This window comes from Podarcis liolepis, assembly GCF_965112155.1.
Source record: "Podarcis liolepis genome assembly, chromosome: 1".
NCBI classification, from domain to species: domain Eukaryota; kingdom Metazoa; phylum Chordata; class Lepidosauria; order Squamata; family Lacertidae; genus Podarcis; species Podarcis liolepis.
The window spans coordinates 91,561,295-91,589,020 of record NC_139554.1 but is presented as its reverse complement, the minus strand read 5'-3'; the positions used below and the strand labels follow the sequence as shown (position 1 = coordinate 91,589,020).

General features: G+C 42.2%; 1 protein-coding gene across 9 annotated transcripts in view; it reads left to right on the top strand.

The window, feature by feature from the left end:
- The window catches only part of SEMA5B (semaphorin 5B), a 369,522-nt gene that overhangs the window by 59,280 nt on the left and 282,516 nt on the right, over positions 1 to 27,726 (top strand). For 8 of the 9 annotated variants that reach the window (XM_083488884.1, XM_083488881.1, XM_083488882.1 and 5 more), the window contains exon 2: positions 22,202 to 22,283. The exons of the other annotated variant lie outside the window; for it this stretch is intronic. The gene's annotated coding sequence lies outside the window, so the exon portion shown is untranslated. The remainder of the gene's footprint in view (positions 1 to 22,201; positions 22,284 to 27,726) is intronic. 9 annotated transcript variants of the gene reach the window in all.

Genomic DNA, 27,726 nt, shown 5'->3' with positions numbered 1-27,726 from the left:
AGTGCCTGAAAGTGCCTACTCAGTTGACTGTTGTTTCAGCTTTCTACATCTGTGGCTCGAAGTGATATTGTGCCTTGGTTATCAGACAGTGGGTGAAGCTTCCATTTAAAACCTGATACATGTAATCAGAAAGGCATAAAGCTCTTCTGCCTATCCCACTCACGATCATCTCCTGTCTATTCCTGCCCCCGCTCCACACTTTCCGTATGTCATCTGTTTACCCATCATTTCCTCTTTCCTTGTTTGTGCTGGGGATGGGAGAGCAAAAGACAGATCTTAGTTTCTGCCAGAAATCATTGAAGCTGAGCCCTGACATTGTTTTCAAGGCCAGGGCTTGACCTTGGACCATTAAAAATATGAATTGCCCCAGAATGGATGTAGGATACATTAATTTTCTTCTATCATTACTGAGTAATTGCAGAGAAAAGCCTTGTGTGCTGGGGAATGGTTTGGCGGCTTCCAGGTCAGAGGGGGTGTTTCCACATAAACATTAGCTTCTTTTTTCTTCTTTTCTCCCACCCTAGAACTTTAAAAGAGACTGATAGTGCAGGACCGATACCCAGTCCAAGGTAGATGCCTTCAAATGTCTTCTAAAAGTCAGATAGTTGTTTATTTCCTTGACAACTGATGGGAAGGCGTTTCACAGATGTGGCCATATCTCTCTCTCTGGGGAGAGAATTCCATAGGTCTGGAGCCACTGCTAGAAGGATCTTGTCTCTGATACCCACCAACCTTTGATGAACCTTTCTGAATCTGAGACACGTCTTTAAGCCTGGGTGTGTAGGCTATACTTTGAAAGGGCAGACAGGCAGACTCTGAAGCAGCTAGGCTAGGGACCACACAGAAAGGATACAGGATGCCCAAGGCATGAAAGTGGCATAAGCAAGACTGGAATCTGGCTAAGGGAAGGGCTGTAGCTCAGTGGCAGAGCATCTGCTTTACAGTCACCCCCTGGCTTCTCCAGGTGAGGGTAGGAATATCTCATGTCTGAAACCTTGGAAGGCTGCTGTTGACAATACTGAGATGGATCAGTGGTCTGACTCAGCATAACACAACGTGCTATGTTCCTCTTTTCCTGTGTTCCAAGCAGAGAGAGAGGAACCAGTTTAGGAGAGGAACCAAGACTGGAATGAACAAAGTCATGTCCTATATTATGCAACTTTGAATGCCTTACCTCAAAAGGGACTAGCATGCAGATAAGGATGCTTTCGGCTCAAGTCTTGGCTTTTTCTGCTGATTTTTAAATCCACACCAGAGCATAGAAAATACAGGTTTTCCAGGGTTTTTGAGAGACACATGTGGGATGTCTTACAACCGAATTTGCCACTCTGTATAGGAACTCAATTCATGTAGATATCATAAGAAAGTGTTTCTAGCCTAGCCATCCTCGTTTTTTAAATAAGAAAAATGCACTACACCTAATCAAGTGAGCATTTAAACATGACACAGTCCAGTTATACTTAAAGCATGGGATGGGGTGTATTTATAGACTAAATGCGGTGTGCAATGGACATTACAACAACAATAGTTTTGACACGTTGCATTTCTGTAGCAAGACTATAATTTGAAGGATAGTTTTCAGGCCAGAATCTGACTCTTGCCCACACAAGATGCATGTTATTTTATATCAAAGATGAGAATTATTTTAATTAGTTGCTATCACCAGAGTCAATTTTTTTCTTTGTAGGCCCTGTATGAGGCATGAGCTTTTATGCATGCATATGTGTGTGTACACGCACACTCTCTCTCTTGTAAATTGATGTTTTGCAACAGAGGGAGAAAATGTAGCCTTTGAAAAAAATACATCAATTTGACTTTGCAGTGATTGATTTCAGATAGTTGCTTGTTTAATTAGCATGTCCTTGAGGAATCAGACTTGCCGCAAAGGAAACTGTATTACGCGTTCAGAGACTTGACATAAAAACTACCAGCAATCCGCTTTTGACTCAGTCCATGTCCAATGGGGCTTGGATTTAATATCCTATAAATTTTACAAATTTTAATTATTTGTGTGACGAGTAACACAGCAGGCTGTTAAAATTAATCGACTTCAAGGAACTTGCTTTCCATCGTTGATGCGTTTCAGACCTGGCTCAATAAATAATTCCCGATCAGTGCAATTCTTAACATATGTGCAAACCTGCTTATTTTCATTTTCATTTTTAACGGCCTTATCAGCTTAAGCTCTGCTCTAGCAAACAGTAACAAATGCCAACAGGACCAGACGTATGTTTAACAGCCTCATAGAGCAGCCCCAAGTTTTATTCTTTTACCGCATCCAATTCCTCCCCTGTAGGCCTGGGCAATGGCAGCTTTACCTAGAGGTATATCATGAGTGAAATCGCTGCTGCTCCTGAGCCCCTCTGCCACCAGTGCCCAGTGCGCCAAAGGAGAAAAACGCTGCAGTCAAGCGCTGGTAGCAGAGGGACTTGGGAGCGGTGGTGGTTTCACTTATGATATACTGCTGGGTGAAACTGTCATCTTGCTCTGGCCCTCATACCTCCCTTGGCTGCCCATGTGGGCAGGTATCCCACTTCTCCGTTGAGGGGCACACGGCTGCCCACCCCTCAGCAGAGTAGCGCCAGGTGGGAGGAGCAAGCTGCCTCATCCTGCCGTGAAGCGCTGGGGTGAAACCACCTCAGTTTCGAGCAATAAAAGAAATGAATGCTTAATTGTTGTGTTCGGGGATATCATTATTTTGTTCCAGTTCTGAAACAGGGAAGGCCAACATGTGCTAGAGAAAGGAGCAAACTAAAGGTAAGTTATCTGTGTTGATCCTGGTCCAACTGCACTGGCTACCAATCAGTTTTTGGGCCCAATTCGAAGTGCTGGTTTTGAGCTATAAAGCCATCAATAGCTCAGGACTGCAGTACGTCAAGGACCGCCTCTTTCAATATGAACCTACCTGGACACTACAGGTGCTCTTCTTTGTGTGCCTCAATAAGAGGTCCAGAAGGTGGCATATGAGAAGGGGCCTTCTCTGCAGTGGCTGCCCGTTTGTGGAATGCTCTCCCCAGGTGTACGAGGTATACCTTCATTATACGTACACCTTTAGGCATCGGGCAAAAACGTTCTTTAACCAATTCACTTTAAAAATGTGTGGGTGGGGGGTTGTTACTGGCTTGCTTTGTTTTTATTTTGTTTATGTATTTTGTGTATTTATATTGTGGTTTTATCCTATGAACCACCCTGAGACCTGTGGGTATAGGGTGGTATGCATATTTAATCAATCAATCAATCAATCAATCAATCAATCAATCAATCTGCTTGATGGTGACAAAACCTGCTCTTGTTTTCCTCCCTCCTTGTAACATACTTTTAAAATCCTAATGGCTATATGCTTATTGAGCCGTCTGTGTGTGTGTGTGTGTGTGTGTGTGTACTTTGAAATCCCCCTTTAATGTGGGGGGTTCCTGTGGGCTTCCCATAGGCATCTGGTTGGCCACTGTGAGAACAGGATGCTGCACTTGATGGGTCTTTGTTCTTTGAACCAGCAGGACCATTCTTACATTTTCCGGAACACTCAAGAGAGTATACTTTTGCAGAATAAGAGAAGTTCCATTCCCTATTCTTAGGGTTGCCTGTAAAATTTGGGGAAGCTGGAGGAACCTGTGGTTGAGCATAGAAAAGAAGTATGAGGTGTCTCTCACCCTGGACAAAATGAGCGCACAAAACGGTGAATTGCATCCAGACAGAGTGAATCCTTTCAGGCAGGGAGTTGTGATTTACTGATTCACTGCCTGAATACCAAATGCAAGAGTGTGATAGCAAAGAGGCTTTGTTCCACTGGGTGCGATAGCGAAACTGATCCAGGAGGGAAGCAATAATGATTTGGTACCATTTGAGGCAGAGTCTCATTTCATTTACACCACTGAAACACTGCTTGTAATTTACTGGCTCCTGGAGTTTTGAATAAGCAGAAGAGGTGTAAAGAGTGTAATGAGCATTTTAAAGTATGTATCTGCTTGTTTAGATTTCTAACACGGTGCCAGTGCATGAGGACTGCTTCAGTGATAGCGGGAGAGCACAATACAGAAAGGCCTTATCAGTCAGCAACATAAAATGTAGCCTGCAAAATTGGCCAATTCTTAAACTTGGAGAGAGTTGAAACTTCTCACTAAATCCTTTGATGTAGATCACCTGGAGTTTTCTTTCTTTTTTTGCTGCAGTTAAGGTGTAAAAAAAACAAACCATAGTATTCTGACATGCCCTGTAGGGCTTGCCAACCCTTTGGGGTTGATACATGTGGAATTTTGAGAGTGCCATGCGCGCCAGCCACAAAATGGCTGCTGTGAGTGCATGTTATAACCCAAAATGGTTGTCACATCTAAAAGGGCAGCAAAGGGGGCAGGACCACAAGATGGTGAAGGCAAAATTCCCCCCACCTGAACTGTCCCTCCTTCACTGGAGGAGAAAGCCACCACATCAGCCGCCATTGTGGTTGCTCACAGAGAGAAGCTCTTAGTGTCTCTCATGTGTTCAGAACAGAAGGAAGGATAGATGTGCAAACTTGACAACCAGTGAAACAAGGATATCTGTTAGGCATTGTACTAAATGTAGGACAGACCAAGTGATTGCAAACAGTCACTTGTGCATTGTGGATTTTTGAGAAGATGTTTACAGTGACCTTTCATGGGCGCCCTAGGGAGGTCCTGGGGTGTGTACTGGCACCCATGGGTGCTGCTTGAACACCCCCCCATCCCACGTACACTTATATATCAGGGAAGAGGATAGTTACAGGGAACCAGGCAGAGGGCCTTCTCGGTAGTGGCACCCTCCCTGTGGAACGCCCTCCCACCAGATGTCAAAGAGAACAACAACTACCAGACTTTTAGAAGACATCTGAAGGCAGCCCTGTTTAGGGAAGCTTTTAATGTTTGATGTATCACAGTATTTTAATATTCTTTTGGAAGCCGCCCAGAGTGGCTGGGGAAACCGAGCCAGATGGGCGGGGTATAAATAATTAATAATAATAATAATAATAATAATAATAATTATTATTATTATTATTATTATTATTATTATTATTGTTGTGTCCATTGCTGTATTTACCACTTTTTTTATTAAAGTAGGGTAGGGCCGCACAGGAATTAACTATCAGCCCATTCTGATGATACATAGGGGTGATATAGTAATAATGTGTGCAGCATTTTTAGCCTGCAGAGTGCTTTACAGTCCTCATCTGTTTCATTATGACAGCAGTCTGATTGCAGGCATACATTGTGGCTGAGGACAGGAGTGTCTCCATGCTGCAGATGAGACCAAAATTAATCATTAACCTGAGCTTCAAACTCTGTTCTTCCACATCCAAACCCAGTTCTCAAATCTTTTGGACCAAAACTGGATTTCTGATACTGGTGCTATATCACTGGGGTTGAAGCTGCCACTGAGGCTTTTCCCTCATCCATCATGCTGCGTGTTCAGGCAGATTTTGTTGAAAATACAGACCACTGGTTAGATTTGAAATAGTTCAGTTCCAAATAGCGTTGTTGCCGTCAAGACTGAGAAAGCAAGTCTCTGACGGTGCAACATTTGGCATATCTACTCGGAAGTCAGTCCCATGGATTTCAGTGAGGCTCATTGAAAGTGGGTATAAGATTGTGTCCTTAGATGTGTTTTTAATGGAGCAATTTATCCTGCCCTTGCAGAAGCAAGCAGTGTGCTTGATGAGTAGTGTCAGTTGGTGTGATGTGCCCCTGCTGTAATCTTTCCCACATCTGAGTTTTGGGAGCTCACTGTAGTGTGATAGTATGAAAGTTTTCAGGGTAATTAACCGGGTGCATGACCTAAGGGCCCATTCCACTTAATCTCTCCATTGACTTTGGTAGGTGTGGGGGTCAGACCAAGTCATAATGCTGTTCACTTGTTCATTAACTTGCACGTTAAATGTAGTGCCCTCCCCCTTTCCCATACTCATGTTATTTAGGGTAAGGTGACCAATCATGATAACAGATTGATTAAGGTTAACTGGATAAAGTCATCTCAGTCATATTTACTACTAAACTAACTGTCCAGGGAGGTGAATTAATGATCTTTACAGAAACCTTTTAATGGTTATTTGGCCACAAGGTGTGATCCGGTTTGATCTTTTATGCAACATAAATCAGTTTAACGGTTAAGTCCGTGCAGCAAAGCTGTGGAATTTTAAATGAGGGCTCATCAAACGAAGGATGATTGCAACCTTCCCCCCCCTCCTCCGCCCCCTCCGCACAGAGATGCAGGAGAAATAGGGCAGGGGTACATTGCAATTAAACGGAGGGAGCTATAATTAGATAATGCTGGGTTTGTAAAACAGGCTCAGCGCGGAGATTCATAGCAAAAGCTGAGAATCCACTATTATTAATTCACAATATTGTGGAAGGGGGGAAAGTGTAAATGGTCACTGGTCAGGTCAATTCCATATGGGAAAGGAAGGTAGTTGCAACATAGGTTTTGCTTGTATCTATTAGTCTGGCTATTTTAAAATCCAATTTAAATTGCAAGTGAATACGGCTTAAGTCTAGTGGAGACCAAAACCATTTTTTTAAAGCATTGTTGCTGAGCCAGCAGGGAGGAGAGGAGGAAGTGTATTTCCCCAGTACCCATAAGAGGGATGGGGAACCATGTGGCTTTCCAGATGTTGCTGGACTCCCAGCAGCCCCAGTAGCATGGTGAATGGCGAGGGATTTGGGAAGGAGGAGTAATCCTTCTTAAATGAGTTAGGCTACTCTAAAATGGATTAGAAAATCCACACAAAGGAAGCACTCTCAAGCCTGTTAGGCATTTTGTTGCTAACAAATAATGCTAAATACAGGGAATGGTGTCTTCTACTTTTCACAGTTCACATTTGCAATGGTTAGCTGCAGATATGAGGCCATACAGTTGACAGAGAAATTGGTGGTGAAGGCCAGTGCATGTCCAGGGTAGGCTGAATCTATGCAGAATTCAAGTTAAAGGCTTGGCTAGGTAAGTTTTTTGCCCTGTCAGTGAAATGTTTATTGTACAAGGTCCATTAACATGAGCAGAAATATACGTTTTCTGATACTGAACCAGGCTGTACTAACCAGCTGTTAAATGTTTTGCAGCTCCCTGATGAGGGAGCCCCTTTTAGGGTCCCCTTTATGACTGACTGAATATTTGTATATCCTTCTTATGGGCTTTGAAGGGGGCCTAGTCTAGGTGGAACAGCTCTGCGTGTTAAGTTGCAAGGCTTTTAGGGCAGAGGGGTGTGCAGGTCTGTTTATGCAATGTGCAAAAGCTCCTAATAAGATTCCAGTGAGCCCTCTGGCAATAGGTCTGCAGGAGGCTGCCAGGTAGAATAAGGAAATGATTTGTCTGAGGGTTATTTGGAGTGTAAAGCACTCGCTGTTTCACTTTCTGACCCTCAAAATGAGAGTGGCTGGATCTTTTGGTGCAGAAGAAATCATAAGAGACTATAGGCCTCAAGTTTCTTGCCAAGGGAATTGGAGACATATGTACACACACACTGTTGTGTGTGCTGAAAGTGCCCGCCTCTCCTGTTCAACCATCTGAAAGTACTGAGGAGGGATACTGAACCAGAGCACTTTGCATCTATATGGTAGACTTTTGTTATGCCCATGAACAAACAAAATCTTAAGACATTTGCTCTGATTAAATACCAATTTATTTTGAAATACTTGACATTTATTACTTTATTTCTTTGGGTGCCTTTCTCTTTCCCCTGATTGGCTATTTCAGGGACATTCAGTCTTGCTCCGTTGTGGTTTCCCAACTCCTCCTTTGACCTATAAAACTTACAAAGTGGTCAGCTCCATCCTTTCACCTCTCTTGCTTGGCCAAAGCAATGGTCCAGTCTGTCATATTTAGCTTTATCTCATGTTCACTTCTATTTGTTTTGCAAATCAATAAAATAACATTTATTTTTTTTAAAAAAGTGCATCTGCTGTGACTGAGTTCTCAGATAAATTCTGGTGTGAGTCGTGTGACTGGGCCAGGGCTAAAAGTGTGGCAGTTCTTCTGAGTGAATGTGGCACTGTCCTGCCTGTGAGTAATGCACACACACAATTTCTGTTGCCCTATACTTCGGAAAGGGTGGCGCTGTGGGTTAAACCACAGAGCCTAGGACTTGCCGATCAGAAGGTCGGCGGTTCGAATCCCCGCGACGGGGTGAGCTCTCATTACTCGGTCCCTGCTCCTGCCAACCTAGCAGTTCGAACGCAAGTCAAAATGCAAGTAGATAAATAGGTAAGGTAAGGTAAGGTAAACGGCATTTCTGTGCGCTGTTCTGGTTCGCCAGAAGCAGGTTAGTCATGCTGGCCTCATAACCTGGAAGCTGTACGCTGGCTCCCTCGGCCAATAAAGCGAGATGAGCGCCGCAACCCCAGAGTCGGCCACGACTGGACCTAATGGTCAGGGGTCCCTTTACCTTTATACTTAAGAAGCATTGTGAGTGACTCTAAAGTACAACGCAAGACAAGATGGCCAAAGTGACGGTCCCCAGCTACAACACCCACCAGCCCCAGCCAGCATAGCCAATAGTCAAGGATGAAGGGAGGTGTAGTCCATAATTATCTGGAGGGCACCATGCTGGCTACCCCGATTCTGAAGGATTCTGATGACCCTTCTCTGACCTGAAACTCAAGAAGGGGGTGGGGAGTGTTGTCCATGCTGTGGGTGAATGACTGAATCTCTGTCCTCTCCAAGATGTGGAGAAGTGCTAATCCTCATCATACTCGCCAGAGAAGGAAGGAATGTTTGCCATGGAATTTGTGGAGCCCTCCATACTTGGCAGTAAGCCCTATTGAATTCAAGGTAAACAGGCATAGGTTTGAGAGTTTGTTTAGACTTTAACACGGTGCACTTTGAAATCCTTACGGGGGGGGGGGGGCTTCCCTGTATGCCAGGTTGTTTGTGGTTATGAAGATCCACCAGGTTTATTGTCCCTTTTGGAAATCATTCCCTTTGGTTTTCCGTAATGCTGTGAAAACTGTCAGTGAATAGGTTGTCTGTGTGGATTGCAAGTGGCTCTTGTGTGTCTGCTTATTTGTGTAAATTAGGCCTTGATGGAGAGGGTTATGGGATGAATAAATCTGTAGAGATTCAGCAAGGTAACTTCTAAAATTCAAGCACTTTTAGGTCCTTAGCCACCAGAACTGCTTGAGAGGAAACAATTGCTTACTATTTCCAAGCTGATGTTTATCAGCAGAGCACTCAGTTCAGTCTGAGGTACAGGCATTTCTTGGCCTGAGGCTGTTTCTGAATTTGATTATGTATAGCAGAATCAAACCATGGTTGGACATGGAGTAATATTTCAATTTTTATCAAGGGACATATCTTTTATTCTGGCTTTTTGTCGTTCTGGGAATATGGAGAAAAAGCAAATTAGCTCATTCTTTCAAGGTAATTAACCAGTTATGTATTCTCATTTGGTTTAGGAGTATCTTTTTCCCCCCTTCGCCAAGGTCAACCTTAAGACATTTTCCACAAGTTATGCCGAAATCATTTTTTAAATTTCACACATCTCCATGATAATGTTATGGAAAGCTCCATAAAATTGCTGAAAAGAAGGGATTTGGAGAGGTGGTATCAGTAGGCCAGTGACGCCCTTGGATCTGTTACTCTTTTACACTGGATTCTAAATTGGGTTCTGAATCAGTGTCTGAGAATAGGAATAGATTGTTTAAGGCTAGTAAACTAAAGCTAATTTGTCACATGATGGAAGTGTTTCAGGTTCAGTGTCTGTGGATGCCATGGAACCAGTTGGCAACTATGCCATGCAGTGACTTTCGTTGGCTTAGGTTGTTTCACTGGCTGCAACTCCTTCTATAACTGTAACCTATAGTTATAGGTGCTCTGGGAGCCTCCAGATCAGATTATTGAAATGGGTTGTTCCTGGGGCTGACCCTGAAGGCTTCTCTGAAACTTGAGTACAGTGGTACCTCGGGTTACAGATGCTTCAGGTTATGGACTCCGCTAACCCAGAAATAGTACCTTGGGTTAAGAACTTTGCTTCAGGATGAGAACAGAAATTGCATGGCAGCGGTGCAGCGGCAGCGGAAGGCCCCATTAGCTTAACTGGTACCTCAGGTTAAGAACAGTTTCAGGTTAAGAATGGACCTCCAGAATGAATTAAGTTCTTAACCCGAGGTACCACTGTAAATGCAAAGTACCACTGCTAGGATACTTGTTGAGGTCATCTGAAAGGACTGTATGTCACTAGTTCTAAAACAGTTATGCTTGTGCTTACCATTTAAAGCCCTCAATCGTACATGAGTCTGTCCAAATGTTGTGCCTTTTCTTTGCGTTGCTCTGGGGTAGGTGGTGACTGGAGACAGGGCATCTTCAGTCATGGCTCCCTGCATGTAGAGAGCTTTCCCCCACAGATGCCTGACTGGCGCTGAATTTGATGCCTTTTCAGCTTCAGGTGAAGTCTTTTTCTGTTTGTCCAACATGACAATATGTTGCTTAAACTGTTCTAATCAACATGTATACCTGTATTCCTGTATACCTGAAGGAGCACCTCCACCCCCATCATCCAGCCCGGACACTGAGGTCCAGCGCTGAGGGCCTTCTTGCAGTTCCCTCACTGCGAGAAGTGAGGTTACAGGGAACAGGCAGAGGGCTTTCTCGGTAGTGACGCCTGCCCTGTGGAACGCCCTCCCAGCAAATGTCAAGGCAATAAGCAACTATTTTACTTTTAAAAGACAACTGAAGGCGGCCCTGTTTAGGGAAGTTTTTAATGTTTGATGCTGTATTGTTTTTAATATTTGGTTGGAAGCCTCCCAGAGTGGCTGGGGAAATCCAGCCAGATGGGCGGGATATAAATAATAAATTATTATTAGTATATTCTTATTATTATATGGTTCATAGAAGTTACTAGCTTTGTTGCTCTGTTGGGTTTTCAAGCTATTTGTTATTAGTTCCCCTGGAAGGGTTGTAAAAAACAAAAGGTGGCATACAAATGTCTTTAAATAAATCCATCATGGAACTCAAGGAATGGTACATGTGGGCTGAACACTGAACCGACCTCCTTAGCTTCAGCAAGGTGTTGACCTCATGTGCCTTCAGACTACCGTATTTTTCGCACCATAGGGCGCACCGGACCATAGGGCGCACCCAGTTTTTTTGGGGAGAAATAAAGGGGAAAAAATTATTTCCCCCCCCCCAGGCGCGGGGCTGGGGCGGGGGAAGCTCGAGCTTCCCCCGACCCCAGCCCCCAAACAGGCAGCTCTCTGCAAGCCGCGGGAGCGCTCCCGCTGCTTGCGGAGAGGTCCGCGAAGCCTGGGCGCGCTGCTCTCAGCGCGCGCAGGCTTTGGCATGCTGGCAGCTCTCCGCAAGCAGCGGGAGCGCTCCCACTGCTTGCGGAGAGGTGTGCGAAGCCTGGAGAGCATGAGGGGTCGGTGCGCACCGACCCCTCTCACTCTCCAGGCTTCAGTGAAAGCCTGCATTCGCACCATAGGACGCACACACATTTCCCCTTCATTTTTGGAGAGGGAAAAGTGTGTCCTATGGTGCGAAAAATACGGTATATCCTGATACCTGCAAATTCCAGATTGTTAAAGAGCAATGCTCCTAATGCAGAGTCTTACAGTACTTCATTTCTCCTTTTCTATTCTTTCCCTCTGCTGTATATATTTTTACCAGTTAGTCTTCTGGAAGAGGACCTGTTCTCTTCTCCTTTGGCAATGAAGCTAGTTGAGGATCCTTTGCTGATGGCCTTTGTCAAATCCAAGGAGCTTCTGCTGCTCTGAGATTAGGGAAGCAATTGTTCTTTTGTGCCTGTCAGACACACTCCCACTTCACCTGCTTGCTTTGCCTGCCTTCTGAGTTTCTACCTACTTGATTGTTTTTTATTGCCCTATCTACCCTACCTTGCTGGATCCTGGATAATTTAATGTACTGAGTACCTTTGACACATCTCTCTGTGTGTGGAAGTGTGTGTGTGTGTGTGTGTGTGTGGCTAATTCAGTAAGTGAAAAAAACCGAGTTTGTCTCTCTGTGTTCATGCCCCTGGTGTGTAGTGCATTTGGGAAAACACTGAACCCAGCAGTGTTGTCAGTCCCCTTTGGACATCTTATTATTAAATATGTATCCTGCTTTTCAAGAGATGTTCTGAAAGCAGCTTACAGGGAATATAAAATACAGTAATACCAACTTGGCATTTAAAACTCAATCTTAAAATCAGTAACACAAAAGTACTATAAAATGGAGTAGTTTTTCGATTTTGACTTCCAGCATCCTACAGATCAAATGCCTGGTATGGAGGGGGGGACACCAAAGTGTTTCCCATGACCCCCTTTAAAAGGGGTCACTCAAAATTGAGTTGGATTCTCTCCTGTGGAGCAATTTCCACTAACGAAGAACCACCACTGCTAAGCTTGTTTTTAACCTTGGAAATTAATGGCCACTGTTGCAGAAGGGTCTGACTGATCTTTCAGTTTCAATTCACAACATAATCACTTCTTTCATTATATTTTCCTAAACAGGTATATGCCAATATAGGAAATTTATGTGTGTGCATAGCTATCATACTTGTTTTACTGTAGGTATAAGCATCGGGAAGCTTTAATTGGCTGTACGTTTGCACATAGCAAAATAGGCACACACATAAACTGTCCTGTTTTCTCTCCCCTAGCCAGTAGTGTGATGATAATTGTCATCATTATTGTGGATTCAATTTCTTAACTGCCTTTCGCTCCAGGATATCAGGATGGGTTACAGCAATTTAAAAATACAATATTAATAACAGGTAAAAGAAACGGAATTAAAAGAATATGGTGGGTCCTAAATATCTATCTATCTATCTATCTATCTATCTATCTATCTATCTATCTATCTATCTCATATGCCAGAGGCCAGGGTAAAGAGATCTTTTTGGTTAACCATAATGCACTGTCCATAAAATGAGTGTGCAACAACCAGATTCATCTAAATAATTAAAGTAGCCTCCCTCAACCTGCTGCCCTCCATATGTTGTTAGACTCCAGATCCCATCAGCCCCAACCAGCATGACCAGCGGACAGGGATGAAGGGAGTTGTAGTCCCAATATCTGGAAAATGCTGAGTTGAAGATGGCTGACCTAGAACAATCTGCCTTATGCTTTGTGGTTTGCTGTAGAAAAAGAAGGCTGGAAGTGAGTCTGACCCCAAAACAAAATGAATTATTCCACTATGATCACGAACACTTACGCATCACCGTTTTGTATCTGTTGGTTGGTAAACAGCATGTGATAACGTCCAAAGCTCTATTTAGGATGGCAGCCTTTGCTCTGGCCCAGGTGTCAGTTGTCATCTTATTAAAATAGCCTGTGAGCTGACCTGTCCCCACCAAATACTTCTCTGAACATCTAGTAATCTCCATTTCATTTGCTCTTTTATCACAGCTCTTCTTTCCAACTTCTTCATAACATCTACCGGTTTTGACTTCATTTTTTCCAAGCCTCTCCCCTGAGGAGTCTCTGCACATACTGATATATGAAAAATTGATCATTTTTCTCTCTTCTGTGAGTTTTTGTTGGAGGAATGTGTACACCTCCTCTTCCCCTCAAGAGACATACACTTTGCATTTCATTTATATTCTGTGCCTTTAAAGTCATGTCTTCCACCACCTTCGTTTTGTCATATCTCTGCTTGTTTATTCCTTTTCCAGGCCTGGTTCCATCACTTCCTAATAAATTAAAGGCTTGGAGGAAACTGTGGCTCTCAATATACCCCATCATTCTGAAACAGTAAAATAGCCAATTTTAATGGTGGGGGGGGGGAGCTCTCCATAGAATGATGTAAGATGATTTCTCATAACCGTCATATTACCATATATACTCGAGTATAAGCCAACCCAAATATAAGCCGAGGCACCTAATTTTAGGACAAAAAGCTGGGAAAACTTATTGACTCGAGTATAAGCTGGTTCACCACACCACAAAGCTGGTGGTGGCGGCAGCGGAAGAGGAAGAACAAGCAGCTCGAAAGGGCTGCTTTCGGGCTGCTCGCTCCTCCTCCGCCGCTGACAGTGGCAGAGGTGGAGGAGGAGGGCTGCTGCTTCCCCCTCCGCTGCCCCCGACAGCGAAAAAGGCGGTGGAGGAGGAAGGAGAAGCCGCTCATCCCTCCGCCGCACCTCTGCCGCTCACAAGAGGAGGCATAGGAGTCCGGTTGGGAGAGGCGCAGCGCAGCGCTTCTCCCAGCCACGGCTTATGTACCTGCCTTTGCGAGAGGCCTCACTCGAGTATAAGCCAAGGCAGGCTTTTTCATCATAAAAAATATGCTGAAAAAGTCAGCTTATATTCGAGTATATGTGGTATGTACATTTTTACAAAAAGATTTCTCAAAACTATTGCAGTTAAATAAGAAGTCTTAACTTGGTCCACCCGTGAAGTGCTATAGTGTCTCTTCTCACCCCCTCATACCTGAATATCTGTGCTAAAAGAAGAAAAATCAGCGACATTTCTTTTCACCTTCGAAGATTTTGCAAGTATAAAAATCCTTGCAACTTTACTAGGGAAATGAGTAGGCGTCATTGTTTCTGCTTCACAAGTGGGAACTCTTGAGTCCAGAAGTGACTTGGCAAGGTCACTAAAAGTGAGTGTTGCAAAGCATTCTTGAGTTCCAGATTACTCTCTAGTGGAAGGCTTGAGTAAACCCTTGCTGATAAATTCATAGGGTTCAACTACTTTAGGAAACATGAGGTGTCCCTATTTTTTCTTTTTTTGCTAAGCCTTTACAAATGTTAGTTTGGAAAAGGTTTTAAAGGGTTCATTCCCCTACATTTCTTTCCTTGTGGTCTGTGTCGCTACAATAGGAGTTTGAATGTTGTCAAGCATTAAGTTGTGTTTGGGCAATCATAGCTCTGCTTGATAAGTTGAATTACATGCTTGCACATAAAACTCAATTGTGAGCAAACATGAGCGAAACAAGGGAGTATGGTAACAGCTTAGAAACAAGCCAGGATAGTGAAACATAGCCTGAAGTTGCTTTAATATCCTGGCATGTTCCAAAGTCAGTAATCTCTCCCCCCCCCCCCCCAGTTTGGAATACATTTGAAACAATGGTTAATTAGTGGCTACCAGCTTTGGTTGAGGCTTTCATGAAGAGAGGGACATAATGGTTGTATGCTTGGGGGAAAGGTTATTCACATCTCACTTATTGCTCCAATATATGGTTGACTGAACCAGCCCATTGTCTTAACCCCCTGTATCCATAGATAGACAAATCAGTCTGTTTCTGGACTGTGCCACTTTCTCATGTACTCATTCATAAGTTTTCTCTGTCCTGTTTTCACTTTAATATCCCTTTTTAAAAAAACCCATCAAGTTTTATCACAATAAAATAAGAATTTTGTTCCCATGAATGCATGTATCAATGTATGTTACTCTCAAATATGCAAATTTTAAAACAATTTGGTATGTTTTATGAGCCAAGAACTGTATTACTAAATTCTTGGAAATTCAAAGGCTGATTATATTCAGATGGATGTAATAGTCCAGGAGCTGCAAATTAGGTCACTTCACTCAAAAATGTGAATCAAACAAAATGCTCTTCCACCCTTAGTTGGATGTTTTGCATTGTTATGTTTCTAGTGCTGCAGAGAGTTTTATCAATTTTATTTAAGCCAGGAAGAGTAACAAGGACCACAAAGTCCTAAATGCACAGTAAAAACTTATGGAATACATAATATTAAAATGAATGAACTATACATTTGGTTGGATGATAATTTTGAGCAACATTTTTTATGGCTTTCTGTACCCATGATGATTTTATCCATTGTCCCTGTATTTAGCCCAAGAGCATTAATTGCTTATCACATCAGCTTATTTATATATTGAGAACCATAATAATTCATTTGTGGGCATGCATGCTTGTCTAAAAGACTATAGTAACCTGATTGTGAGCTTACAACAGTCTCCCTCAATGAGTTCCAAGTGACTGCTGTTGAAAAGTTATTGGGGAAAATAACTTGCCTTGAGAGTCATGGACTATAACAGAAAGTTGGATAAGGTGAGACTGTAAGAGGGCCAGTAATTGCACACGAGAGACCACTGTGACTTTTCTGAATCTTGATCTATTGTCAAGAATGCTGAGAAGGTAGACCAACATGTTTGAACGCTCTTAGATTGAAGGCTGTGGGTAAGTGAAGACACAAATGTCACTTTCTTTTCTTTTTCTTTTTAGTCTGTTTGCGGAAACAAGGGATTTTGAGTGAGTTTGGGTAAGGTAGGGCTAGACTTTCAAGCTTCATTTATGAGTCATTGGAGGTTATATGAAGGTTATGCGGAGTCTACTGTGGAATTCAAGGACCAAAATCAAGGCTGTACTATTCACTGCCTCTGTACTTCTCATTTCCTTCCTTTTGAATCTTTGAATGTAATTGCCACCCATTGCCTATTATCAGTGGGCTCAAAGCTTTACTTAGTTACACTATGCTTGCAAGTGTCATATTGACTTGCTGCTACATGAAAAATGTCAAATCTTGCAGCATCTTCATGCTAGATTTTGTCTGCTTTAGTGCTTTGGAGTCAGATGCCATCATCTTCTCAAAGGGAAAAACATGACTGGAATACAAGCTTGCTTTAAACAGATACTTGGAAGTCTTGAATGGGTTGGATTTCAGTTCCTATGGGGGAAAGGCTTCATCTTGCCTGGATACTGACTTTTCTATAGGCTGGTTTATGCATTAGTGAAACTGACTGTTCTATATACATGATGGAGTGGGTACCCAGATATCACACCACTGTTCCTGTGATGTGACATGTTATATCTATTGCCATGATCCTTATATATAAACATAGGAGTAGGAGGTTTATGCAGCATCTGTGCATACCTCCGTATATATTTACTGCCCACATCACAGATTATTTTACACCAGCAGTAGTGGGTGTGGACTCATGCACTGCTGGGTATGTAATATTCCTGGATCTGGAACTGGTACGTGACCTGATACATAACTCTGCCTTTTTGGGTTTCAATCTTGTCCCCTGGCTGGGACTGCTGGTTGAGATAGAACATAAACACTCCCAAGCCCCATTAAGTGCCTTAGGAAGTTTAAGCACGACCCTCTGTTATTTAAGATACTCATCTTTAAATTAGTGGGATCTAAAAGTGCTGCATTCTTCCCATATTATGGTAGGATAATTTAAGTTGCCTCCCTGTGGAATTCGGTATAGTACATGTCAAGAACTATACGTGTACAGTTCCCAGAATTAGTATATGGTTTTCTTCCTAATGGTAAACTCATAATAACAAATCCTGATGTCTGATTGCTGAGCAAACTTCAAAAGGGATAGTGTTGGCTGACAGCCCTGCACTACTGCTTTTCGTTTACTCTGCTGTTGCTAAATGAGCAATGAAGTATAATATCTTGCTATACACATTCACTGAGCAGATTTCTTTGTAATGTGGTAAGTGAAACCTTATGTATTGTGTCGTTTGACCACTGTCATATTTTCAGTTTCCATTTTTGTTGTTATTTTGACATTATCAGGGACCTTGTTCTATTTCCGTGGGAATCATAGTTGTTGAATAAGATCATTCGGTCTTTGGCTAAGCTGATTTTTCCTGCCAGCCTCCAGGATGCTGGGACAGTGTGTTTTCCCACTGGAAAAGTACCCATTTATTTTCAGAGCCTGCAGCTGTCTCAGCTGGACAGTGAAAGAGGCATAGATTGGCTGGGATTTGACATTTTACCAATGTTTCTATTTACATTTAGGGTTAATCTCCCCAAACCCGGTTCATTTTTTAAAAAGAGGCTTTCAAGATCAGAACATCTAGTATACTGTTCCCATGAATGCTTCGTACTGTGAATGTGTTTTTATGCAGGGTTTACAAGATTACTCACTGGGAATATTTGTTCATTTTGACCTTCCCAGAATCTTGGCTGAAGCAGTACATCAAATGTGAGGATTCATATCTTCCCCATCTTGGCCAATAGCCATTCATAATATTATTTTCATGCACTTCAGACTACTTGCACTGTTTGGTGTGAATATAGCTAGTAGGAGATTGAGAAAAACTTTGATAAAACTGATTCTGTTTATATTGTTCTAGTGAGTTTGCCTGAAAAAAGAGTTTCAATGTTATGGCAGCATTGGGGAGCTATACTTTGACAGAAAGCATCAATTTAGCTTTCCCCAACAACAAAAATCTTGTACCCTCCAGCTGTTTGGTACTACAACTTTAACTTGGTTCAGGCTGATGGGTGCTGTAGTGTAAAACATCTGGAGAGCACTGGGGTTGGGAAGTCTTCATTAGTTGACTGATAGGTCTGACCTTATAATTAAGTCCTGATTGGTTGTTAAGGTTTCATATGTGAAATTCTGAAGTAATAATTGAATTGTGTTCCTTTTGCAAAACAACTCACATTGAATATGTTGCAACAAAAATAAAAAACGTATACACAAACAACATTAAATTAGAAAATTAAACGAGAAGAATTATTCAGACCCAGTTTAGTAGCTACATCTATTCCCCAAGGTGGATTTTTAATTGGATTTTACTCAAAGCTGTCTCATGTGAAGAGCTTTTGCTGTCAGTTGTATCATTATGAACAATAAAAGCACATCATTTCCAGACTGTCCAACTGTGCCTTTTTAATACATGTTTTTATATCATTATGTGCATATTCCTAGTTTGTACTGAATATGTACCTGATTTTTGAATTTATGCGCCACTTGTGCTTATTTGGAATGGCCCTCTTTCCTTGGGACAGTACTGAATTTTGAAATCTTGAAACCAAGTGTTTTGAATTTTGCAGGTCAGCGGAAGTAGGATATCTAAAGACAAAAATATGCTTCCTCCTGTATGTGAGAAAATGCATATTTTAAAGTTTCTACTTTTCAGGTAGACCTATATTTGACTTTTTCATTGTCACAGTAAGCAGTACTGGTCTACTTGATGTAAATAAACGTTTCTTATGTACTGAGTAGCATGGTAATGATTCAGGTAGCTGGGTGTCTGTACAAAATCTTGTAAGAATCAGTGCTTAGTCTGAATACAATTTTATCAGATCTAGAAGTTGATTAGGGGAGAATCCACGCTTATGCGGGGGTTCCATTCCCAGCCACTGCGCACATCAGCAAGATGCATGCCAGTCCCTTCCACCCCCACCCCCACCCCCTTTCGGTACCGAAAATGGCATGCATGTCAGCGGTCACACGCATGCTGACCACAAACAAATGGGGATGTGCTTGTATATTGTAATGCAACTGCCTTAATATAAATAGTTGTTAATTGTTTTATATAATGTAATCAACATTAAAGATCGGTAGATACAAATATAAAACAGTATTCAAGAAATAACAATGGAATAATAAGGAATGGCAATCTCGCAGCTATTCACATGAGTAATTCGGTCCTAAAATGCTTTTTAAGGACTTCTCTTCTCTATCCCACTTCTCTATCTCTCACTCTCCCCAGTGAACAGTTCACTTCTAAATATCTTTCAGGGGTTATATGTCACTGAAAAGGAAGTTTACTCTTAAAAACATACATTTTATAATGAAAGTATGATTTATAACCACCTTTGATCTTCTGAGAAGGAGCTGCAAATTACAGGGCCTTTAAGACCCTAGATGTTAATGGGAAAATGAACGGGAAAGAGGAACAAATAAACTTCATGACCTTTTAGAGATTTCTCTCCCTATCCAGCTATATTCACAATCAAGTGGTCCATGTCAAAAAGTATAGTTAATAGTTGCAAGCAAAGTGTGTTTTGGGGAATAGGAACTCTACAGTGTCATTGTGTTTCCTAGAGCAGCTTATCTTACCTAGAATTCTCGAAGATTAAAATCTCCTGTCACCACATTGATTAAAGAGAGGCTGTTTTGGGAATGGTTTTGAGTTAACATCTTGTTCAGATTAGGCAGGCTTACACAACTTATCACCCACCATTCTCACGGAAGCCCACCAGCCATGTTGTCTAGCCCTCTAGGGACTTGATAGATCTTCCTGGGTTTTTTGGGTAGATGGGTGTGGGTGGGCAGACAGGGAGGCCTGACCATGCCTGAAAAAATTAGGTTGACAACACCTAGCAGACTTCTTAGGCATTTGAAATGCAGTTAATGTAGTTTATGCAAGATATCATTTATGTGGAGCTGAAGCGATAGGTGCTTGTGGAAGCCCACGGCACTGATTATTAAGTGTGTTGGATCGAACACTTTGGTATTGCCTGCCAGGCCTGCTCCAAACGAGATTTAGAGTAGGAAACCTGAGTACAGTTGACTCGCAACTTGCGTGAGGGTTATGTTCAAGGGATGACATATAAAGCTGAAATGGTGTATAGTCAAAACAGCCCTGCTCCCATGCAAGCACCCCTACCTTTCCAAAGCTGGTGCACAGGGTGGGTCTTGACCCCCACACAAGCCAGAGAACTTTTAAGCTGTCTGCTTCCTTATCAGATTCTGGGAAGTGTGGTGCCCCAGCTGCTGCCTTTGCTTTGGCACCATTGAAAGCGATCACCCAAAAAAAGCTCAACAACTTTTCGCCACCGTTGATTGTCTGGACTTTCACTTCTTATTTAGAGATTTGTTTTCTTAATTAAAAACAAAACAAAACAAAACAAAACAGGGGTCATCTTATACATGGGAGTGTCTTATATATGGAAAAATACAGTATTTCTGTGCCAGGTTTCCTCACAGTGAAAAGAGCTTTTAGGCTTTCCTCCGTGTGTGTGTTTAATTTGTGCAGTGCCAGTCCACCGGCTGCCAAGTGTGTAAAGCTGCAATTGCACAGGTTAAATGTGCACAAGATGTGAGTTAACTGTACAAATAAATTGGATGAGCATCTTCATTTGTAATTGTACTCTTGTGGTTTTAGTTATTTTAAAAGATATCTGAATCGGGCTCATTCCTTTTCACAATAGAATGTATTTTAAAGAGTCAAAGCTGAATAAATTTACATGTATGTACCTAGAGGAGGCACTATCATGAACAGTTTGACAACTCCATTCTGAAGTACAAACACACCACACACCAGCCCTCATTTGCATGAACCATCTGCTTCTTATTTAGTATTTAAATTGATCACCACTAGAGATTTAATACAGTGGTAGCATCTATTTGTTCATCCTTTTGTTTTTTTAAACAATTATTCTGTAGTGTTTAATCAAGGATGGATTTTGTTTGATACGTTATGAAATTGAGTTATATCTTGTGCCCTCTAAAGTTGATGATGATTTTTGGGAATCCTGTGCAGCATTTGTCCTGTTCTCCAAAGTTATGCAGAAGTGCTGGGTATTTCTTTGATCAAGAATGTCCTTTAAAGCTTCCAGCTTTATAGGCTGTTGGCTAATTGTAGACTGAGAAACAACAGATTTTCAGAACTCCCATGTGTGAACAAGTGTTCTTTTAGAGGAGAATTTTGTCCAGTGAGTATGCCCTAGAGACAGTCTTGGACTTTGTAAACAGCAGCAAACCGTCTTCATGCTGCTCATCAAACCCTGGGGTAAAAAAATGAGACCAAATTGTTTTAAACACTTGCCAGGAATTTTGTCAAGGGTAAAACAAGATATCACCAGCCAATTAAGTCTAATATTTCTTTGATGTACTGCATCTCCCTAAACAAATGCTGGAGCTATAGTTCTTCTATATAAGCTATAGCTAATATTTATCCCTTACGATACTACCTGCGAATTATAATTCCAGGTGTTACCTTCACCCAACACTGAATAGCCATGAAGTGGTGCTCTAAGAGAAAATGACATCCTTTGTTAAATTTGGACAGGGAATTTTGGCTCTTCTGTCTGGGTGGATGGTAGAGGAAGAAGATCCGCTTCACCCAACAATTCAGGAATCTAGAATGTGGCACAGGTCTTTGGCACTTCCTTTTCAGAGGTTCTGCTGTGTCACAGCTGGCATTTAGCAAAGCCAGTACCAAGCGCTTTCCCCTATGTTAACATAGTCCATCTTGGAAAAGTTGTAGTGCTGGGTGAATGGGCCAGGGAAGTTCTTGAGACCCCAACCTGCATTGTTCCATTTGTTTATTGCACCATGGTTTCCCATTTTTGCTATGAGAAGTAGCTTGTAAGTCTCCCATTGAGGTGTTGACCAAGCATGAGGCCTGCTAAGCTTTTTAACAGTATAATAGCATCAAATTATATGAGCTCATTTTCTGCAGGCCCTTGTGAGTTCTGTATGAGTTCTGTATCTGGGCAGAGCAGCATCTCAAAACCTTCCAGAGTTAAAGAGCAAGGGTAGGGGTGAAATTCCTGCGGCTTCCCAATGGAGTGATGAATGCTCTCTTCTTTTCTCTTCAGCTCTAGGAGGTTCCAAGATTTGTTTGGCTCAAGACCCAATATGTGTGTCTCCAAGATGACTATTTGAAGAACATCAGCTACAGTAAGCAGTCTGTCTTTCAATATATTTGCTAAAGGTAGCACCACATACACAGGATGTTGCTGTAAGAAGGAGCTTCACTGTACCATCTCCAAAATATGCCCCAGCTTCAGCTATGTGTTTCTTTTGGAAAAAGTAGACTATACTCACAGTAGAGCAAAGCTGCTATTCTGAGCACAAGCTGAACAGTACTAAATAGGGATGATTGTGTGTGTGTGTGTGTGTGTGTGTGTGTGTGTGTGGTTGAAAACTACAAAATGATTAATCATTGAAGTATTCTACAATTAAGTTCAGTTTCATGACCTGGCCTCTATACTAACAGCCAGATGAGTTCACAACAAGATGTCAGACCTGCAAATGAGTTTGATGTCAAGGTTATGTAGATTTTCCAAATAATAATTGTGTCAGTGAAATGGTTGAGAGCTACAGGCATCTGTGCAGCCCTGGATATACATATATTATGTATATAGTTTATTTATAGTTTATTTATAAATTTGTATACCACCCTTCATCTGTAGCTTTCAGGGCAGTTCAAAATATAAAAACAAAGATAAATGCACAATAAAAACAGGAACAACACACACACACACACACACACACACACACACACTCTTCCCCATTCTTTCTCCCAACAGAGGTCATCATACAAAGTGTCCAAAGCAGTTTCTGGGCCCAAACCGCACCCAAATCCTGATAGAAGTTCAGTTTCCTCCATGAGCTCCTGGATCTGGTCCATGAACACAGCTCAATAATCTTGCTCAAGAAGGGGAGGTTGGCCTTTGGCCAGTAATTGCTTAGATTTTCTTAATCCAGAGAGGGTTTCTTGAGGAGTGGTTTTACCACTGCCTCATTTAAGCAGGCAGGGAACCCTCTTTCACATGGAGACATTAATTACCTTCCTGGCCCAGCCAGCTGTCCACTAGCCAATAGGGGTAATTAAAGGGTAATTATAAATCTCCTAAATCATACTAAAAAACATTGCAGCAGCGTGCACTAAAAAGTACAGTGGAAATCATTAAAACATCATAAAATGCAGGACAAATTGACCAACTATGAAGAGGATTCTCTAGAATGCTTGATGAAACAAAAATGCTTCTCAACAGGTGGAGAAACTTCAGCACTGCAGTTGCTTGGCTAATTTCAATAGGAATAATGTTCCAAGGTATTCTTTGGAAAGCCAGGGTGCTGAACGGGCTCTAAAGTGTTGGAGAGGGTGCTCAGGAGTGATTATGTTGATATTCCACTTCATCCTGCCATTGTGAGACTAGAGCATTGACAGGATCTGTCCACTGGAAAATCTCCCAGAGTATTCAGTCGCTGAGGGCAGATGGTCTGAATAGACCCCCACTGTTGCAGTGTGGGGTGCCCCAGTAGAAGCTGCAAGTCCAAACTTCACCTTAGACAAGTATTTTGCCACTGCACTGAGCCAACCACACAGGTCCATTGTGAACTGCTCTTTCAGATCTATGGGCAGTCTGAAGAGTGTTTGGGGAGTTGGAAATACAGTATGTTAAGTTGGTGGAAGGGCTCCTAGCTGTTTTATGAGGAACAACAGCTTTCTTGGTGCGTTGAACTTATCACTGTTGCAGTCAGTGCTGAACTAAACAGACTTCTGACAATCTTTATGTTCACCAGGGCAGAGGGCCAAATGGCAGATTGCTTCCTGCATTCATTTAGCATTCCAGAAGTTGAATTCCCATCCCTGTCATGCAATAATTCTTGTGCTGTGGATTGTTTTAGTTTCGAACCCTATGGGGATTGCCTATTTTTAAATTATTTTGGCAGTGATGCAAAGATCTGCAGTGGGACTCTGGATTCTTCCCTATCCCAAACCCCCGCTCCAGAGACCAGCACCCCACATTGATTGACTGACTGCTCTCAATAGGAAAGCATTTCAAAAGTTGTTTGCCAGTGGGTGAACTGCCATGGAATGGGTAGGAGGGCATCAAAAGTTCTGTGGGGTTGTTTTACCTGTAATTAATCACTCAGCAGAAAGAAACCCATCTAGGTTATGTGTGTACGCTTCAAATAATTTTCTGTCTGTCTCCATCCGGGCCTGTAGCCTTTCTAGAAAGTTGTGGGAATGACAACAACAACAAAAAGTAGGGGGCAGTTTATCTAGTCCACAGGTCTTTTAAAGACAAAATCACAAACTTTTTTATTTAACTCTCATTTTTACAGCCATACTACGTCAAAAGTTTTTACTAAGCAACTTCAGCAGGTTTCTTCTTAAAACAACACATAACTGCTGTTCAAATAAGTCAAAACATTTCTTCATCTCAGGTATAGCCTCAATTGCATGTACATTTTGATAATTGCATGTACCAAGTAGAGTTGGTGATTAAAGCAATTCAGGAACAAAGTTTTTCACATAAGTTCTTTACAGATTAGAGCTTGAACACCAGCTGATAAACCTTTTATGACAGATCTCCATCATATGATTGGGCAATTAGTTTGTCATAATTTGACTGTAAGCCAGTCAATGTTGACAAAATTTCAGATGTTATATTTTAAGCACTTTGTGAACAAAGCTCGTAAATTGCAACACATATTTCTGTTGGCTTCATGCTTGCAAGATATAGGCAATGGCCAATTAAATATGCCTCCGAATGACGCATGATTGCACACATGCGCATGGCGCCGAACCCGGAAGTGAACTGAAAACATCCCTAAACACGCTGCTAAAAGGGTGGAACGGGGCCAGGGTGTGCTTATGTGCACTATGCCAATGCACTCGGGGGTTGGGAACAGAAAAAAATGGTTGTTGACTGTAATCAGAGAGCAATTGCTATATTTACAATACAGTGATACCTTGGTTCCTGAACTCAGTCCATTTGACTTCCAAAATGTTCACAAACCAAGACGCGGCTTCTGATTGGCCCCAGAAACAATACCGACAGCCAAAATGGATGTTTGGCTTCCAAAAAACGTTTGCAAACCGGAACACTTATTTTTTCGACATCCAGGAGCCGATTTGTTCGGGAGCCAAGCTGTTTGGGAACCAAGGTACCACTTTACATTGTTTGTCCCTAGTCTTATAAGCTAGCATGGAATTTTTGATCTTTATTCATAGAAAATAACTGTAAAAAGAGCCAGCTTGCCTCTACTCCTAATTGTTCACACCCTGAATCACCCCTGAAAGACAATTGATTGACATCTAAAAATTGAATTACTTCAGCAATACACTTCACATAATATTGGCTATTTTTTAATCACTTGATTACACATTTTTTTCTGAATTGTTTCTTTTGTTATCCAGAGAATTATCCATCGTACTTTTGTGGGCTATTGTATATTTAAGAAGAGAAACAAAGGCCTTCTTATTCTTATTTATTCTTATTCTCATTGTTAATTAAATTTGCATACTGACCTGCCCTATACCCGTAGGTCCCAGGGTGGTTCACAGCTCAAAACTACAATATAAAAAACACAAAATATATAATAAAAATAAAAGCATATATAACCCCCCGTTCCACAACACATTTAAAGGGGCATGAGATGTTGTTGTCCTTCTAAAAATTATGCTAGAAATGTAATTATTATTATTTTTTAAATGGGGTTTTTTTTTGGGGGGGGTCTCCCATTTATCCCTCACTACATAGAAATCCCACCAGCTGCTATTTGCATCTAAACAAGAGAGACCAGCACCAAATACCGTTTAAAACTAAAGCTAGCGATCAAGTCAGCTGGAAATGAAAGAAGCGTCACATTTCGGCTGGTACTCAGTTCACATCCTGTGCATATGCACAGTTGTTGAGGGGGATGTGTCACACACACCTTCGGTAGATTAACTTGGCACCTCTGACAATGGCTATTCTTAGCATCACAATTCCACCACTGTTATGCTTTTAAATCTCCCAGACAAGTACTGCATGTACAAGACAGCACCGAACAACACAACTGCCTTAGTGATGAGTTAAGGGCGGAAGGAACAGCACAGCGGTGGTGCTACTTACATAGGGCAGACCAGGTTACATGAATGTTTTTGTTTGTATGTTCTCAGCTTGCAGACTGCTGAATCCACTTACCTCTTGAGCAATCTAGGACTATTGATTGTAGGATGGTATCAGGGAGTCCACAGTTCATAGTACACATTAGAACATGAAGGTGGATCCTGCACATGTCTGAGAAAGGATGAGTTAAAGGGAGATAATGACAGAGTTGTATTGTCTTATAAAAGGTGTGTAGAAAGTAGATAGGAAGCAGTGTCTGACCCTTCTCTCATAATGCCAAAACTGGTAATCCAGTCACGCTCCAGAAACTCAGGACAAGACAAAAAGAAGTCCCCCTTCGCACAATACACAATCCGACTATGGATTCCACTCCCACAGGATTTAGCAATGGTCACCAGCAGGGACTGCTTTAAAAGCAGATCAGACAAATTCCTGGAGGATATGGCCATCGATGGCTACTACAGATACTATGGTAACTGTATACTAGAAGAGTTTGGATTTGATATCCCACTTTATCACTACCCTAGGGAGTCTCAAAGTGGCTAACAATCTCCTTTTCCCTGCCTCCCCCACAACAAACACTCTGTGAGGTGAGTGAGGCTGAGAGACTTCAGAGAAGTGTGACTAGCCCAAGGTCACCCAGCAGCTGCACGTGGAGGAGTGGGGAATCGAACCCAGTTCACCAGATTACGAATCCACCGCTCTTAACCACTACACCACATTGGCTCCAAGATCAGAGGAGCCTTGCTTCTGAAAACCAGTTTGCTGAGAAACATGGCACTCGAGTTGTGTCCTGCTTGTGGGCTTCCCACATGCGTCTTGTTCATGAATATGAGAACAGGATGCTGGACTAGAAAAAAATCAGAAAGAGTGGATACCCTGTCCCCCCTTTTTTGTTTTTGTTTTTTCCATGCCTTCCCATCTTTAGTCTGGACCATATGGGCCTTTGGTGTGATGCAGCATTTCTCTTAGGTTCTTTCTCAAAAGTCCCACAGTAGGAGTTATCCCAAACTTTCCTAGCCTGCCGTCCAGCAGGTGTTTGGGACTCTTAATTCCCACCTGCCCCTGCCAGCATGTCCAGTGGTTAGGAATTATGGTAATTGTAGTCCAAAACATCAAGATGGTGCCAAGCTGGGGAAGTCTTACTCCTAAGTGGCTACAGGGTTACATTGTTCACTGCTTTGTATTACTTTTCTATATTTGTTGTTTTTGTTTAGTAGTTCAGTCGTGTCCGACTCTTCATCACCCCATGGACCAGAGCACGCCAGGCACTCCTGTCTTCCACTGCCTCCCAGAGTTTGGTCAAACTAATGCTGGTAGCTTCAAGAACACTATCCAACCATCTCGCCCTCTGTCGTCCCCTTCTCCTTGTGCCCTCCATCTTTCCCAACATCAGGGTCTTTTCTAGGGAGTCTTCTCTTCTCATGAGGTGGCCAAAGTATTGGAGCCTCAGCTTCAGGATCTGTCCTTCCAGTGAGCACTCAGGGCTGATT